This window comes from Haematobia irritans, chromosome 1 (genome assembly GCF_050003625.1).
Source record: "Haematobia irritans isolate KBUSLIRL chromosome 1, ASM5000362v1, whole genome shotgun sequence".
NCBI lineage: Eukaryota > Metazoa > Arthropoda > Insecta > Diptera > Muscidae > Haematobia > Haematobia irritans.
The window spans coordinates 11,335,463-11,352,929 of record NC_134397.1 but is presented as its reverse complement, the minus strand read 5'-3'; the positions used below and the strand labels follow the sequence as shown (position 1 = coordinate 11,352,929).

Below are 17,467 nucleotides of genomic sequence, written 5' to 3'. Positions count from 1 at the left end.
CAAAATATTTGGGAACCCAAAATTAATAGCCACATTACCGCTTAGACAATGTTTTGTGGTTTTTTATTTATTTTTTTGCGAAATTGAATTTGAAATTAATGATTTGTCAAATGGTATTGATTGAATAAAAAGGCATAGGTCTCATGAAACTTGTTCCTTTCCGTTCAAAAACTAAGTTTTAACGATTTTTTTGTAATGCAAAAAGCTTTATTTTTTTTATGATTATCTTTGCATTTTTGTTTTATGTCTTTTTTCAATCTTCGATATAAGCGGCAATTTAATCTAAAACAAAAACAATTGACCAATTGTTCTTTAATAATACAAACATTTGTATAAAAAACATCAATATAAGAGGAAAACAATAACAAAAACTTACTACCACTTGTGGTGAAATTCCAAGAGAAAAAGAGAGAGTTAAAGACATGCGCAGTAAGAGAAGGATAAAGAGAGATATTTATTTTAGGAAAGTAATAAAGTCATTTCGTTTTTATAAAAAAGAATTGTTAAAGTATTTTTAGAAATAAATGCTAAATTTTTTTGAATACAATATTTTGCTATTAAAATCATATTTCGTTTTAATATAAGGTGGGTATTAAGTTCGAGTTTAGCCGCAAAAATCAAAAATCAGTAAATCTGTAAAATCAGAATAAAATTATAACTTTTGTGGAAAATTTTTTTATAACTTGTTGGGGAATGATCCATATTTGCAAGGGAATTGATATGAATTGAAAATTTTCAAAATGTCCAATGTAAGACAGACATAATTTAAATAAAATTCACTTATTTTAGAAATATATGTACTAAATACTTTGTGTGAATTTGGAATTTAGTAAAATTGTGTATATGATTTAAACAATTTTTTTTAATTTTTAGGTCATGGAAGGTAAAGAAGTAAGGTAAAAATTATTAAAATAATGAAAATGTTGAAATATTTGGCAAATTGTAACTAAAATCAACAAATTTCCATGAACTAAAATGCAGTTAAATCGGCTATAGAAATGTTCATTGACATTTTTTTTGAGGGCAAGCTTGTGAAATCTAATGGTGTTTTCTTTTCTGAAAAAAGGGCTTTGCCTTCATTTTGTCTGTACAGAATGCGCATTTTTAAAATGTTACCAGCAACCTAAAAAAATGCTATCATTTCAGCGGGCAGAAAAGAATTCAAAGAAGGAAACAGGGCAATCACAGCACTCTCGTTTGTAGGCAGTGCTGAAAATGCCCTTAATTTGCCTCTATGCGTGGTGCTATTTTCACAACAGAATGCGAAGCCTTTTCGCACTTTTGCCTGCTTTTTTTAGAAAAGAACCTAAAAAGTAAATTTTCCGGGCAAAATGCAAAAAAAGTGCGCATTTTTTACAAGAAAAGAAAATGCCATAAGTCTATGTGGTTGATATTTTGCTCGTTATAATGTTATTGTAAAAATTACTTGTAAATATCGGTAAATAAGTAAAAAGCAACTTCATATAAAAGAAAAAATTCTTACATGTAAAGAAATATACAGCAGTAAGTTCGACCAGGCCGAATCTTAAATACCCACCACCATGAACCAAATATTAGGGTTTCCTTTGAAATTTCAGGAGGGTTTTAGGACTTGAGGACACTTCCCGAGGATAAATTTAAAGATTTCACCTATGAGGACTATATCAGATTCTGGATTTATAAGAACCATTTTTGTTAAAGTTTTAGAGGAATGTAAGTGTGCAAGAAAATTATAAAATAACGTCTTGATTTGAAATCTTAAATCTGTAGATTTTCACCCGAGAAGTAAAATCAGGAAATTTTACATTGAATTTCAAGCAATTGTCATGATCAGTGCGCCTACTATACCCTCAAGAAGTGAAGTCGGTCTATTTGGAGGCATTACCAAATGGACTGATAAAAACTTAATCCGATACACGTTTTTGAGCCTCAAATACCAGAATATTTATAATTTCAGGCAAATCAGATAAAAACTACGGTTTCTAGAAACCCATGGAGTTAAATCGGGAGATCGTTCTTATGGGGGCCCGAAAATACCTCTAGATTTCCAATTTCAGGCAAATAGGATAAAAACTTTGGATTCTAGAAGCCCAAGAAGTAAAATGGGGATATCGGTCTATATGTGGGCTATACCAAAACATGGAACGATACGGACCATTTTCAGCACACCTTTTGATGGTCCTCAAATACCTCTAGATTTTCAATTTCAGGCAAATTGGATAAAAATCTATAAGCCCAAGACCCCAAATTGGGAGGTCGGTTTATATGGGGACCATACCAAAACATGGACCTCTCGATTTCCAATTTCAGGTAAATTGGATAAAAACTGCGGTTTCTATAAGCCCAAGCAGTAAAATCGGGAGATCGATCTATATGGGGGCTATACCAAAATATTGACCGATACTCACAATTTTTGGCACATGTATTTGTGGTCCTATAATACCTCTAGTTTTCCAATTTCAGGTAAATTTAATGAAAACTGCGGTTTCTATAAGCCCAAGAAGTAAAATCGGGAGATCGGTCTATATGGGGGCTACACCAAAACATGGACCGATACTCACCATTTTTGGCACACCTCTTTATGGTCATAAAATACCTCTAGATTTCAAATTTCTGGCAAATTCGATAAAAACTACGATTTCTATAAACCCAAGAACCCAAATCTGGAGATCGGTTTATATGGGGACTATATCAAAACCTGGATCGATATAGCCCATCTTCGAACTTGACCTGCCGGCAGACAAAAGACGAGCTTGTGCAAAATTTCAGCATGATTGCTTCATTATTGAAGACTGTAGCGTGATTACAACAGTCAGCCAGACAGACAGACCGACATCGTTATATCGTCTTCGAATTTCTCCCTGATCAAGAATATATATACTTTATATAGTCGGAAATCGATATTTCGATGTGTTACAAACGGAATGACTAACTTATTATACCCCCGTCACCATTCTATGGTGGTGGGTATAAAAATCGCATTTGTACATTTTGCAATTTAGAAAACTGATGCGGACCAGAAAGGTCAAGCTAATAGGATTCTTTATTTATCAAACTATTTAGCAGAAAATATTGCAATACAAGGGATTAGTATACCACTAAAATCTCACCAAGTAGCACTTTCTACTTTCCAAGTGGTGCACACACTTAATGCAAAAACTAATAAATACACTTGGAAAATCCTTAATTTGTTCAATACCTCTTAAATGGGTTCTCTTCAACTGCTCTTTATATCCTTAAAATGCTCTTTATACAATTTCTATACTCTTTTCACCATCAAACCTAAATGGTAAGTGGTGAATAAAAGTGTTACCCATCACACGACAAGTGACTTGTAATAGGCTTAAATTTTCTATCAAATATCAGTCCGTCCTCAGAGTTCACAAACAACAGACGTGGTCGAAATACAACTACGGAATCTCCCAAACGAATCGCAATAGAGTAAAACGTTGAAATCTCAAGAAGAAGAAAATAACATAAAAAAATTGAAAGTTATTAAAGTTACATTTATAAATAGAAAGTGAAAGATAGAAATAAAAATTTAAAAAAAAAATGAAATTTATTTTCAAACCCAAGAAAGAGCAGTTTGTAGTCGAAGTGCTACAAATAAAATAATTGTAATAATTGGAAATTGCATGATTGAGAGATAGTGAGCGAATTCGAAGTATGTGAAGAGTATTGTGCAAGGGTATGCTTGTATATAAGTGAGTGTATGAAATTTCTAAAACAACAATGTCATAGAGTGTGTAAGTGAGTCTCTCACATCTTCAAGTGCACTAAAAAGTGAATCAACAAAAACAACAACCACACAAGCTAAGGCAAATGGCAAATGCACATAACTGAAGTACGAGTATATATGCATATATGACACACAATAGCAACAACTCGTATTGGCTGTGTGTTGTGTAATCGAAGGAAATGAATAACAATAATAAAAACAACAACAACCACACACCTTTTCTTAACAACACTACAAATGCGAGTTTTGTGTTTTTTTTTTTTTATTTTTTGCTCCGTTCTGTTGTTGTTCTTTGCCTCAGCAAAGGCAACCACGAAGAAAGTAAAAGTTGTTTGCGAATAAACATAACGACGGCAAAAATACGAAAATGAAACACTACACAACTCCTTTCGAGTGAGAGTCCCCGTTGTCGTGGCATTTTATTTGGCGTCAGACAAGGCGGCAGACTACGACCTCAAATACCAGCTGAAAAAAAAATGAAAACACTCACATTCGCACACATGCTGAAGAGAGCTAAAACACCAACGAACACTTTGAGTTGTATCGTAGTTGGTTGGTTGAACAGAATGCTAGAGGAGAGAAGGGGGTCATATTTTATAGCCATGGAATGACATAGTTCTGCTTCTATTTTCTTTCTCTCCTTTTTTTCTATATCATCCAACATTTTTTTTTTTTCGTATGGATAAAAGACGGCAATGACTGAACGCGTAATCACATAGTTTGTCCTTGATGTCGTCATTAAGTCTCTAAAGTATCCGTCCACAGAAATATCAACATATACAAATACATTCGTATGTAAATAAGAATTTGTGGCTTTATTTATAAGCACATGTAAAGTATATTGGTTAAAAAAAACACATTTTGGACAAAAAGGAAAATGCCATAAAAAAATTATCATTTAAAAGTCATACTCATTGGAATGGGATTTTCTCCCTTGATCTATAAGTTTGTTTACAACATAAGATAATTTTTATTATTAATCATAATGAGTAAAAAAAGCAATCATACGCTTCAAAGAGCACAAATTGATATGTTTGTCATAAGGTCCCTGGTACGAAGTAAAAATTAAACATCAAAGACTTTCGATAAAAGAAGTTTTTGTTTGTTTCATAGCTTATATGGCATTTAACAATAAATTATTCCTTTAAAATATGTTTTATTTTATCCTTGAAAATTTACATTAAGTCTTGAAAAATGACAACCTTCAAAACGACATAAATATATGATATCAGTAATATCATACACATAAAGAAAAAAAAATTATTAAAATTGAGCCAACGAAAAATCTGGAATTTAAGCCAAAAAAATTAGCTGTAGTAAATTTTTCTAAAATCGAGTCAAAATCGCATGGAGGTCTGTCGCCCAGTTTCCATAATAATTTAACCATACCATATTACCATGACAAAAAAGAATGACAATCTTAAAATAGTAGGACGTTCAATATAGGGTTCATGGGAAAATTTCTTGTAGACACATTTTTAATTAAATAAAATTTCGAGCATAATATGAAATTTGATTTTTCGAATACGCCTGTCATTTTTATACGCTTCGCGGTACTAATTAAACAAACAATTTTTTTTTGCGAAAAAAAAATTGTTGATGCGAAAAAACAAAATGTGGAAATAAGCTAAATTTTAGACCCCTTGATCTATGCTAGATATTATTACTTTTGCCTCGTCTATAAAAAAACCGAGTTACAAGCACCATTTCCTACCAAAGGGTATCCTCTTGTATAAAGGTTTATTACATTGGGCTGTGGATCACTTCGAAAACGACTGATTTTTTTTTCAGTGTTTAAATTATTCAATTCTGATTTTTTAGTCAGAGAACAAGATCTTTGGAAATGCAATGTATATAAATGTTGTGTCCGAAAATGGTGCATATTACACAATTTATATAACCCCTTTTCTAATGAAGGATTTCAAATACAAACAAATGAAGTTAAAATTATACAAGCGTCTTTACAGGTTGTGCTGAATTTTGCCGTAAACAAATGGGCATTCGGAGGTTAATAAATAATAATATTCATATGCTTCCCACCTCTCATTAATAAAAAAAAATAAGTTGACATTGAAGTCAACTTCACTCAATTAATATTAATCATTCGCATCATTGCATCTTCATTGACAGATGTGTTATAAATTAATTTACTTAAGGCATATTTCCCCAAGTTTATTAAATTAAATATAAAAAATTCGGTTTACTAATTGAAACTTAACAAAATGCACTAGCGCAAAACAGTCTTAATTAAATATCATAGATACAAAAAAATTAAATAATAATGAATAATTTTATACTTTAATAGTTATAAAAATATAAAATCCCTATAGGACTCCACAAATTATTGCTCAAGTTTCACAATTTATTTGCAACATGGTATTTTCCATTCGCAGTGAGCGAAGCCATAAATTAACTAAACCAAGTAAAATTATTTAAAAATAAACCATATTAATTATTAACAGCAATGGAATTATAAAGCATTTAATTTAAAAAAAAAAATAATAATATAATAATATTAGAGGTTTTTTTATTGGTTTCGAGTTTTATAATTCTATCAATACTTTAATATTTACTTACTGATCCTAAAAATCACTTTTTAATGCTTCATAAATAATTGTAACTTTGGGATACATATATGTACATACCAGCTAGGGATATCACCCGAGATAAATCCGACCCGAAATCCCGGGATTTTAGGGACGGTATTAGTCCCAATCACGGGATTTTTTATTTTGAATCCCGGGATTTTATGGCTTTTTAAGATATCCCGGGAATCGATCCCAAATGACATCCCTAATACCAGCATATTTAAAGTACATGGCAGCATCCTTTAAAAAGAAATGCAATAGTATGAAAATCTGTCATATATCATTAAAGCGTCGAATGAGCTAATGTTGGTCTCCCACTCTCAGAAAAACTTCAAAAAATTTCTAAATTCATATAGTCGAGTTAGAAAGTTATCCTTATTGTTTTCTTTACATGGACTAAAGGTGAGAAAAACAGTATCTCCATTGGCACGAAGTAAATTCGAATTTCGCCCAAAATTGTTCATATTTTTCTAAAAACAAATTAAATTTTACTTAAATTGTGTCTGCCTTGAACTTTGTACAGTGCTAAAGATATTTTAACAACTTTGAACTCATTTTTTTTATTTTTTTTTAATTTGAAATTTTCCTTAAACAACAGAAAGTATTCAGATATCTACATCACGTCAACTACACGAAAGTTTAAATTTTGTGTCCTGAATTTCACGGTCTTTTTTGAACTTTTCTGTAATCACCATAACTTATTAATTTCACGAAAAAATCGGAAAACATGAAGATAAGATGGTGAATTGATTCACATTCATCTGGTAGTGGATATGTGAGTATGGGTCTTCTTTCTCCACTAATTATTCTAAGCCCGATCCGATGTGGTTTCGACAGATAGTAGATAGGGGCTGTAGGAATCTCGTTAATTAAATGATTAACAGGTTGGCTGATAGGCCCCGGTCTAAAAAGAAAAACACATTTTTTTGTCAAAATTCGTTTTTATTATTCAACATAGTTCCCTTCAAGAGCGATACAACGATTATAACGACCTTCCAATTTCTTGTTACCATGTTGGTAGTACTCCTTCGGTTTTGCCTCAAAAAAGGCTTCAGTTTCGACGATCACCTCTTCATTGCAGCCAAATTTTTTTCCTGCGAGTATCCTTTTGAGGTCTGAGAACAAGAAAAAGTCGCTGGGGGCCAGATCTGGAGAATACGGTGGGTGGGGGAGCAATTCGAAGCCCAATTCATGAATTTTTGCCATCGTTCTCAATGACTTGTGGCACGGTGCGTTGTCTTGGTGGAACAACACTTTTTTAATCTGCATATGGGGACGTTTTGCCGCGATTTCGACCTTCAAACGCTCCAATAACGCCATATAATAGTCACTGTTGATGGTTTTTCCCTTCTCAAGATAATCGATAAAAATTATTCCATGCGCATCCCAAAAAACAGAGGCCATTACTTTGCCAGCGGACTTTTGAGTCTTTCCACGCTTCGGAGACAGTTCACCATGGAGCCATGTTTCATCCATTATCACATATCGACGGAAAAACTCGGGTGTATTACGATTTAACAGCTGCAAACACCGCTCAAAATCATCAACACGTTGTTGTTTTTGGTCAAATGGAGCTCATCCAAATATTGATGAATGATATGACCAACACGTTCCTTTAATATCTTTAAGGCCTCTGTTATCTCGATCAACTTCATTTTACGGTCATTCAAAATCATTTTATGGATTTTTTTGATGTTTTCGTCGCTAACAACCTCTTTCGGGCGTCCACTGCGTTCACCGTCATCCGTGCTCATTTCACCACGTTCGAATTTTGCATACCAATCAATTATTGTTGATTTCCCTGGGGCTGAGTCCGGAAACTCATTATCAAGCCAAGTGCTTGCTTCCACCGTATTTTTCCCCTTCAGAAAACAGTATTTTATTAAAACACGAAATTCCTTTTTTTCATTTTTTTCACAATAACAAAAATTGCTTCACAAAAGACGCTCTATCTCACAAACTAATTGACTGACAGACGTCAAATTTTGACACGAATCATTTGAAGGTTGGTACTATATAAAACTAATATGCATTTAATACTAGCGACGCCATCTATGTGTCAGACCGGGGACTTATCAGCCAACCTGTTAGGTTGATTTTAATAAATTTTCTTTAATTTGGCAAAAGGTATTAAATTATTTGTATCATATTGCAAGTATTAAAATATATTAGTGATAGTTTTCTAAAATAAACCAACATTTTGTTTTCATGGTGGGTACATGGCTCCAATATACCTCATGGGTTGTAAATTTAGAAACTAATTAAAATGAATACCTTATTCCGAAGTTGAAGGATAATATCAATATATCTTAAAAAAAAAAAATAAAAATAATGTCAGTTAAAAGACAAAGAAGTAAAAACACTGCCAAAATGCTTGTAAATATAGTGATATGGTCTAATGATTTAATAATTTACTCTTTATAAGTTAATTCAATCAACAGGATACCATGGACATAGATATCTGGTGAACTGATCTAAAGTCCAGTGAATCCAATTACATATTTAATAAGTAATTGTATAAGTAGCTTGTCCTTACTTAATGCATATGTAAGCATAGCGTGAAGGTGTGTATGTGAATGTGAATGTTCATCTTGAATACGCTTTAGCTTAAATTGATACGCCTGTTAAAACGACAACGAATTGCAAATTGCTCTGCTCTGCATGGTTGATGGCCTGTAAAATAAACAATTTAAAATGCTGCATTGAATTTAAGAAAAATAAAGCTAAATAACAAGAACAACAATAACCAGAAAAAAGGATACACCCCGTAAAACCACAAAAAAAGTGCTACGTCAGTATCTCCATTGGCACATTGGCCCATCTACCGGCTTTGACTTTTAATAACATTGGATTCCAAGAACAATAGCAACAAAGACACAATAGCAAACCACATCGAAAACAGCAACAAATTGGTGCGTAAACGTTTTTCCCATTAAAATTTCAACTTTTTATTATCTATCTCGTCTTAAGCGATTGTGAGTTTGGCTTGTGTGTGTGAGAGAGAGCATGAGTCAAAGAGTTGTATGCATGAAAAGATCTTGATTGTGTTGATGTCAGTAGACGCTTAGCTTTGTTGACTTTTAATAACAGCGACATTCATTTAAGCGAATAAATGCTTAAGCAACCGTATCACACTGAAAAAAAACATTGTCTTAATCCCAAAGATTTCTTGTTCGTAAAATACGAATGTCATTTTTGCGTAATATAGAAGAAGAAGACAAAGATTTTTTTTACTTCAGTTAAAGCCGATGCAAATTTCATTGAAGGTGTTTTGCCCTTTGATTTACGTGATACAACTTTACATTATTATCTTTACAGAAAAATTCCGGCTTAGTAATAGCAAATTATTTAATTAATTTAATTTTCATATACTTCTTTAAGTATTATATAAATTGTCCTTAAATTCAATGATTGCCATTTGACTATAAAAATAAAACGCATTAAAATATAGGAGACATATTTCATCCTAATGATTGTTACTTGAAACATGATATAATTTCTACTCAATATAGAGTTTGAATTTGGAATTTAAATTTGCACTTTTTGAAGGATATTGACTTTAAACAATGACAAAAGAAAGAAAACTCTTAAAATAACATTTGTTTTCCAGTACTAAGTACGCAAAATTTACATTTAAAAGAGAATTTCGTCTTAAATGTTTCCTTTGTGTAATTCTTGGTTTCGAATTCAATAGCAAAATAATTAAAGACAAAACTCTTTGTAACTGGATACGCTTTTTTTCAGTGAACCATACAACCAACGTCTTCTCTCTCTCTCGCACACACACTCACTATGACTCGCCTTACGGGTTTTTCTCTTGTTATTTCTTAAATGGCTTTTCCTCTTTTTCTCTTTTTGTCCCTTGTCTTTGATTGTTTGATTTTTTCGTTTTTGTTTTTGGGCTGTGAATTTTGCCCGCCTTTTTATTGTTGGTGTTGTTTTTCTCCGTTATTTTGTCTTTACTTATATTGTGTAATGAGAGTCCTTGTGTTGCTCATGTTGTTGTTGTTTTTCCTTTACAGAAATTACATTTGTTGTTGTTCTCATGTTTATTTGTCCATTTGTATTAGAAGTTTATGCATATTTTCTATTGAAGAAAATAAAACAGTGGCTCAAAGTCCAAATTCGCTTACAATAAAAATTCACTTAATTTTTATTTAAGAATATTGCTTTATTTTCCATTTTGAGTTTTGATTTCAAAGTAGTTTTGTTTTTCGATATTAGGGTGTTTATAAATACATTTGCAGTCATGCGAATAATATTTGTTTACAGTATTAGAACATACATTTTATTTAATTTCTTGTTTTTTTGATTTCTAATATTTTATTATTCTTTTGAGCCACTGTATATATTTGCAATATTCTGCTATTTGATTGGATGCTGCTGGTCCTTTCATTATTTTTACTGCTACTACTATTACTACTGGCTGATGGTTGTTGGTGTCTATCTGTAAGAAATAATAATCTCAAACATTTTAGTAGTTTGTTTTTTTTTATTTCTTTTTCTTAATAAAATAGAAATAGTTTTAAAATTATATATTGCACTAGTAAATTAGACTATATTTTGAATATCTTTTTATACTATTAATCGTATCCAAATTTTCAAATTAAATAGTCAATTTCCAGACAAATGGTGTGGGCTACAAGTTATATACCATACAATCAATGCAAATAGCTAAATATTATTTTTCAATATATTTTGCATATGTTGCATCGTGATATCTTCAGATATTTAGCCATTGTCCTTATTTAGGGAGTTTCGTTGAATACCGGCTCTCTCCCTGTCGAACAATTTTGGATGTTGTTGCAATTTTTTGTTCGATCATCATGGCATGTGACAACGCGTATAGTGTGAGACACTTATATTGTTGCAACTGTAACTTCTAGTGAAGCCAAGAGGCTCCTGAGGTCAAATCTGGAGATGGTTTATATGGGGGGCTATATATAATTATGGGCCTTTATGGTCCAATTTTTGCATGGTTGTTAGGTACCATATAATTACACTACGTACCAAATTTCAACGGGATCGGATTTAATGTACTTCTCTAAGAGGCTCCGGAGATCAAATCCGGGTCGGTTTATATGCGCGCTATACGTAAAAGTTAATATACCCCCCATACTATGGTGGAGGGTATAAAAAGCATTAGAGGTGTATTGATTTCCTGATATCAAAATATGGTTATGGAGAAATATGTTTATTGTGAATTATTGATTTTTAATAAATTATAAAATTTCAGAGTGAAGGTGAATTCAGAATTGATAGAAAAGCAAGTTCTACTCACTACCTTCTATATCTCGACATTTGTTTGCCCATTGGCAGAGCCCGAGGATACTTCTCAATTACCCAAATGCTCTTTTTGCAATATGACTTCTAAAATTTCTATAGAACACAATTGACAATTTTTTATTTACAAATGACTTAATCGGAGAAAAAAGGGCATGAAAAAATTAAATGTTGTCCAGACCCGTCTTCATTGAAACTTATACTGTCAAACTTGTAGTTTAACGCCGTCATGAAAACTTCTTATTTTCGACCAGTCTTCAACAATTTGAAAAGTTTAGACTTGAAAGAGTTGAATTTTCAAGTGTATATTTCTATTATAAAACAAGTAGGGAAAGTCTAAAGTGGGGCGGGGCCGACTATATTATACCCTGCACCACTTTGTAGATCTAAATTTTCGATACCATATCATATCCGTCAAATGTGGTGGGGGCTATATATAAAGGTTTGTCCCAAATACATACATTTAAATATCACTCGATCTGGACAGAATTTGATATACTTCTACAAAATCTATAGACTCAAAATTTAAGTCGGCTAATACACTAGGGTGGAACACAATATTAGTAAAAATTTATGGGAAACGTTTAAATCTGAAGCAATTTCAAGGAAACTTCGCAAAAGTTTATTTATGATTTATCGCTCGATATATATGTATTAGAAGTTTAGGAAAATTAGAGTCATTTTTACAACTTTTCGACTAAGCAGAGGCGATTTTACAAGGAAAATTTTGGTATTTTGGCCATTTTGGTCGAAATCAGAAAAACATATATGGGAGCTATATCTAAATCTGAACCGATTTCAACCAACTTTGGCACGCATAGCTACAATGCTAATTCTACTATCTGTGCAAAATATCAACTAAATCGGAGTTAAAAATTGGCCTCTGGGGTCATATGAGTGTAAATCGGGCGAAAGCTATATATGGGAGATATATCTAAATCTGAACCGATTTCAACCAAATTTGGCACGCATAGCTACAATGCTAATTCTACTCTCTGTCAACTAAATCGGAGCAACAAATTGGCCTCTGTGGTCATATGAGTGTAAATCGGGCGAAAGATATATATGGGAGCTATATCTAAATCTGAACGGATTTCAACCAAATTTGGCACGCATAGCTACAGTGCTAAATCTACTCCCTGTGCAAAATTTCAACTAAATCGGAGTAAAAAATTGGCCTCTGTCATATGAGTGGAAATCAGACGAAAGCTATATATGGGAGCTATATATAAATCTGAACCGATTTCAATCAAATTTGGCACGCATAGCTACAGTACTAAATCTACTCCCTGTGCAAAATTTCAACCAAATTGGGCCAAAACTCTGGATATTAGAACAATATTAGTCCATATCGGGCGAAAAATATATATGAGAGCTATATCTAAATCTGAACCGATTTCAATAAAATTTTGCACACTTAACTGCACTACTAATTGTACTCCTAGTGCAAAATTTCAAACAAATTGGGCCAAAACTCTGGCTTCTAGGACCATATTAGTCCATATCTGGCGAAAGATATATATGGGAGCTATATCTAAATCTGAATCGATTGCAACCAAATTTGGCACGCATAGCTACAATGCTAAATCTACTCCCTGTGCAAAATTTCAACCAAATTGGGCAAAAACTCTGGCTTTTAGGACCATATAAGTCCATATCGGGCGAAAGATATATATGGGAGCTATATCTAAATCTTAACCGATTTCTTACAAAATCAATAGGGTTCTATTCTGACTTAAATTAGGAACATATGCCAAATTTGAAGGCAATTGGACTTAAATTGCGACCTAGACTTTGATCACAAAAATGTGTTCACAGACAGACGGACGGACGGACAGACGGACATGGTTATATCGACTCAGGGACCCACCCTGAGCATTATTGCCAAAGACACCATGTGTCTATCTCGTCTCCTTCTGGGTGTTACAAACATATGCACTAACTTATTATACCCTGTTACACAGTGTGGCGCAGGTATAAAAATGAAAATTTTCTTTTGAAAGTTTCATAAAAAATTACAAATTCGTAAATAAGTAAGAATATTGCAAAACTTATTTAAAATCGAATTTAAGAACACTTGAAGATTTTTTACATCTATATGACATTTTCTATGTTTACAACTTTTTGACTGTAGAAACCCTATGGAATGGTAATTTGGACCATATCTGATTACAGCATCATTTCCTGAGTTAACCCTCTAATACCCCAATTTTTTTGCCACCTGATTAAATATTCATTGTTAACGACACAAAAGCAAGAAAACGTAACAAGAAAAATATATGCGGTAAAATTCTGTATATGCTGCAAAGCCTCTTGAACAGATTTTACTAAGTTTTCTTTTTATTTTACCAATTTTTGTTGTCTTAAGGTGTGTTTTACTAAAAGCTTCCTGATTCTACGAAGCGCGCCTAAAGGCGGGATTAGGTATTAGAGGTCCTTATTGCCCAAATCAATGTCATAATAACAAAATTATTGAAAGCCCTTATTGCTTATTATGAAACATGTAAATAATTTTCTCGTTTTAATTCTAAACAATGACTGCTACTTTCTATGCATACGACCATTGTCTAACAAATTATCACTCGTATAACTAACAAAACAAAACTGTTTGCCCTTTATCATTTTATGCCCGTAGTATATTAATAACCATTTGTATTTCGTTTCAATTCTCTATCCTTTTGCTAATTAGTTACATTAGTATTCAAATTAGAAAGTTTTATACATTTGCCTATCCTGCTGCTGCTGCTGCTACTAATGTAGTTTTTCCGTTCTTTTATTTTCTTATTCTTGTGTGTCTAAGAAATATAATGTAATTATAATGATTAAATACCATGGTATTTACTCTTTGTATATCATTTTGTAATTTCCCCGGTACTTTGTTTATAACTTTTTTGGTTTTTGTTATTAAATATATTTTTGCCTGCCTACGCCATTTGGTAAGCCTTCATAATTTTCGCTTGTCAGCTTCCAAGAGGAATTTATGTATCTTTATTACGTTCATTATTTTGATTCGATGAACAGTAGTAGTTCTCAAAATCAAAGAACAAACAAACCCCGTCTCCGGTGTGAGTGAGCGGTGCAATAAGTAATTTGAAAATTGCGTGAGGAATTTAATGTGAATTACTTAACCGAGTATACAAACTAAGGTGATTACCTAAATTATCAGATAAATTTTGGCAACAAAATTTAAAGTTAAATTTAGATAGAAAAATGTATCGAATTTAAGAACCACCATGGATTGCGTAGAAACTTCTACGACAGACTGTCATCCACAATCGAATTACTTGGGTTGTGGTAATACTTACCAATGGTAGAGTACCTTAAAACTTCTTGACATCGTCTTCTAAATTGTAAGTTAGTCCATACGTGGTATATAAAGGGTGGTTAAAATTTCAAGGGCCGATGTTGATTTTGAATAAAACACAAACTATTTAGGAAATAAATGTAATTTTATTTTATTATGATATATTGGTATTACTCAATTATGTATGGAACAAAATATCGGCCAAATGGGCGCCGCGACCTCGGTGGCACACCTTCATCCGATGGTCCAAATTTGATTTTCGATGACGCTGAGGCATAATGGAGGTTCTATGCCGTTAATGTGCCGAATTATCTCATCCTTTAGCTCTTGAATTGTTGCTGGCTTATCGACGTACACCTTTTTTTTTTCAAATAACCCCAAAGAAAAAAGTCCATCGGTGTCAAATCATATGATCTTGGCGGCCAATTGACATCGCCATTACGTGAGATAACACGGCCATTGAATTTGTTGCGCAAAAGAGCCATTGTTTCGTTAGCTGTGTGGCAAGTGGCACCGTCCTGCTGAAACCACATATCGTCCACATCCATATCTTCCAATTCGGGCCATAAAAAGTTCGTTATCATCTCACGATAGAGAACACCATTCACAGTAACTGCCTGACCGGCCTCATTTTGGGAAAAATACAGCCCGATGATGCCGCCAGCCCATAAACCGCACCAAACAGTCACTCTTTGTGGGTGCATTGGTTTTTCGACAATCACTCTTGGATTCTCATTCGCCCAAATGCGGCAATTCTGTTTATTGACGAATCCACTGAGGTGAAAATGTGCCTGATCACTGAAGATGATTTTCTTCGAAAATTGACCATCCACTGTTGCCATTTCTTGGAACCATTCTGTCCATTCACGACGTCCATGGTTCAGATTGAGTAAGTCTGAAATAGAGAAATGTCAAATAAAATTCGGAACAACATCGGCCCTTACAATTTAACCACCCTTTATAACTATAGACCGATATGGACCTAGTTAGGCATAGTTGTTAACGGCCATATACTACCGCAATGTACCAAATTTCAACTGACTCGGATGAAATTTGCTCCTCCAAGAGGCTCCAAAACCAAATCTCGGGATCGATTTATATATGATTATGGACCGATATGGACCACTTTTGGCATGGTTGTTTAATATCATATACTAACACCACGTACCATATTTCAACCAGATCGTATGAATTTTGGACCAGAGGTTTATATGGGGGCTATATGCAATTATGGAACTATGTGGACCAATTTTTGCATGGTTGTTAAATACCATATACTAAAACCATGTACCAAATTTCAGCCGGATCGGATGAGGCTCCGCAAGCCAAATCTGAGAGTCGGTTTATATGGGACTGGTTTATTATGGACCGATGTTGACCAATTTTTGCATGGATGTTGGAGACCATACACTAACACCATATACCAAATTTCAACCAGATCGGATGAATTTTGCTCCTCCAAGAGGCTCTGCAAGCCAAATCTGAGCGTCGGTTTATATGGCTATACTTATTTAGTTAGTTTATTTAGTTCGGAAGATAGCGTGATTTCAACAGACGGACAGACAGATCGACTCAGAATTTCACCTCGACCCAGAATATAAATACTTTATTGGGTCTTAGAGCAATATTTCGATGTGTTACAAACGGAATGGTAAAGTTAATATACCCCCCATCCTACACCCTCAAAAAAAAATCGCTTCTGTAACATATTCCCCAAACACATTTTGCTTCAAGCATATATATTTTCATGATTGGTGCAAACAAAATATTGTTTGTATTGTTCAAATATATAATTTTTCACCTTAGAGCATACACTGGTAGAAAAAAATTTTAATGAAATTTTCTTTGTGTGGATATGTTTTTAAGGTGGCAATTGGTTACTTCCATTGTTTTACTTGCAGCATACTCTCTAGGTCTCTCTGTCTAGACACATATATATTTATAGGCTATTTCCAAATTAATATATGATATTTACAAACATTTTATGTCCCAAACATAATATGTTCTAACATATTAACATATATGTCCCAAACATATTATGCTACTTTATGAACATTATATGCTTTCACTCAAAAATATTGTGTTAAAAAATTTGAGTTCCAAACATATAATTTTTAAACCCAAACCTATGAAAAACAGCCTTTTTCGTCCGTGTATGGTGGAGGGTATAAAAAGCAGTATTTTCCATACAAATTTACACAACACATACCAGTAAATATCAAATAAAAACTTATGTTCACATTAATTATTCAACAAACGCCATATACGATGCGCTAGTTGTGCATATGACACCAAAGAGGATGAAAACTTTTTTGAACAAAAAGAACAAAACCACAAAGAACAGGTAAATTGTTCTAAATTTCATATCCACCTCAAAACAAAGAGTTTTATAATTGTATGGCAACAAACATTAAAAAAATATATATCACTCTATAAAGATATTCTTCTTTTGTATTAATAGAAGTTGAAAAAATGTGGTACCATAAAGTCAAGAGATTTACTTGCTTAATAGTTATAAATAACAGAAAATAACTTGTTTATTTTATTTCGTATTATTTGTATTTTTCTTTCTCC

General features: G+C 32.9%; 1 protein-coding gene across 3 annotated transcripts in view; it reads left to right on the top strand.

Moving 5' to 3' along the window:
- The first annotated feature begins 3,363 nt into the window (after positions 1–3,363).
- Positions 3,364–17,467, top strand: part of LOC142220204 (uncharacterized) — a 112,917-nt gene continuing 98,813 nt past the window's right edge. Inside the window, exons 1-2 of one of the 3 annotated variants that reach the window (XM_075289203.1) lie at positions 3,364–3,643; positions 8,913–9,218. The gene's annotated coding sequence lies outside the window, so the exon portion shown is untranslated. Of the gene's footprint in view, positions 3,684–8,912; positions 9,219–17,467 lie in introns of all 3 variants that reach the window. The other 2 variants (XM_075289202.1, XM_075289201.1) reach the window with 2 other exon arrangements.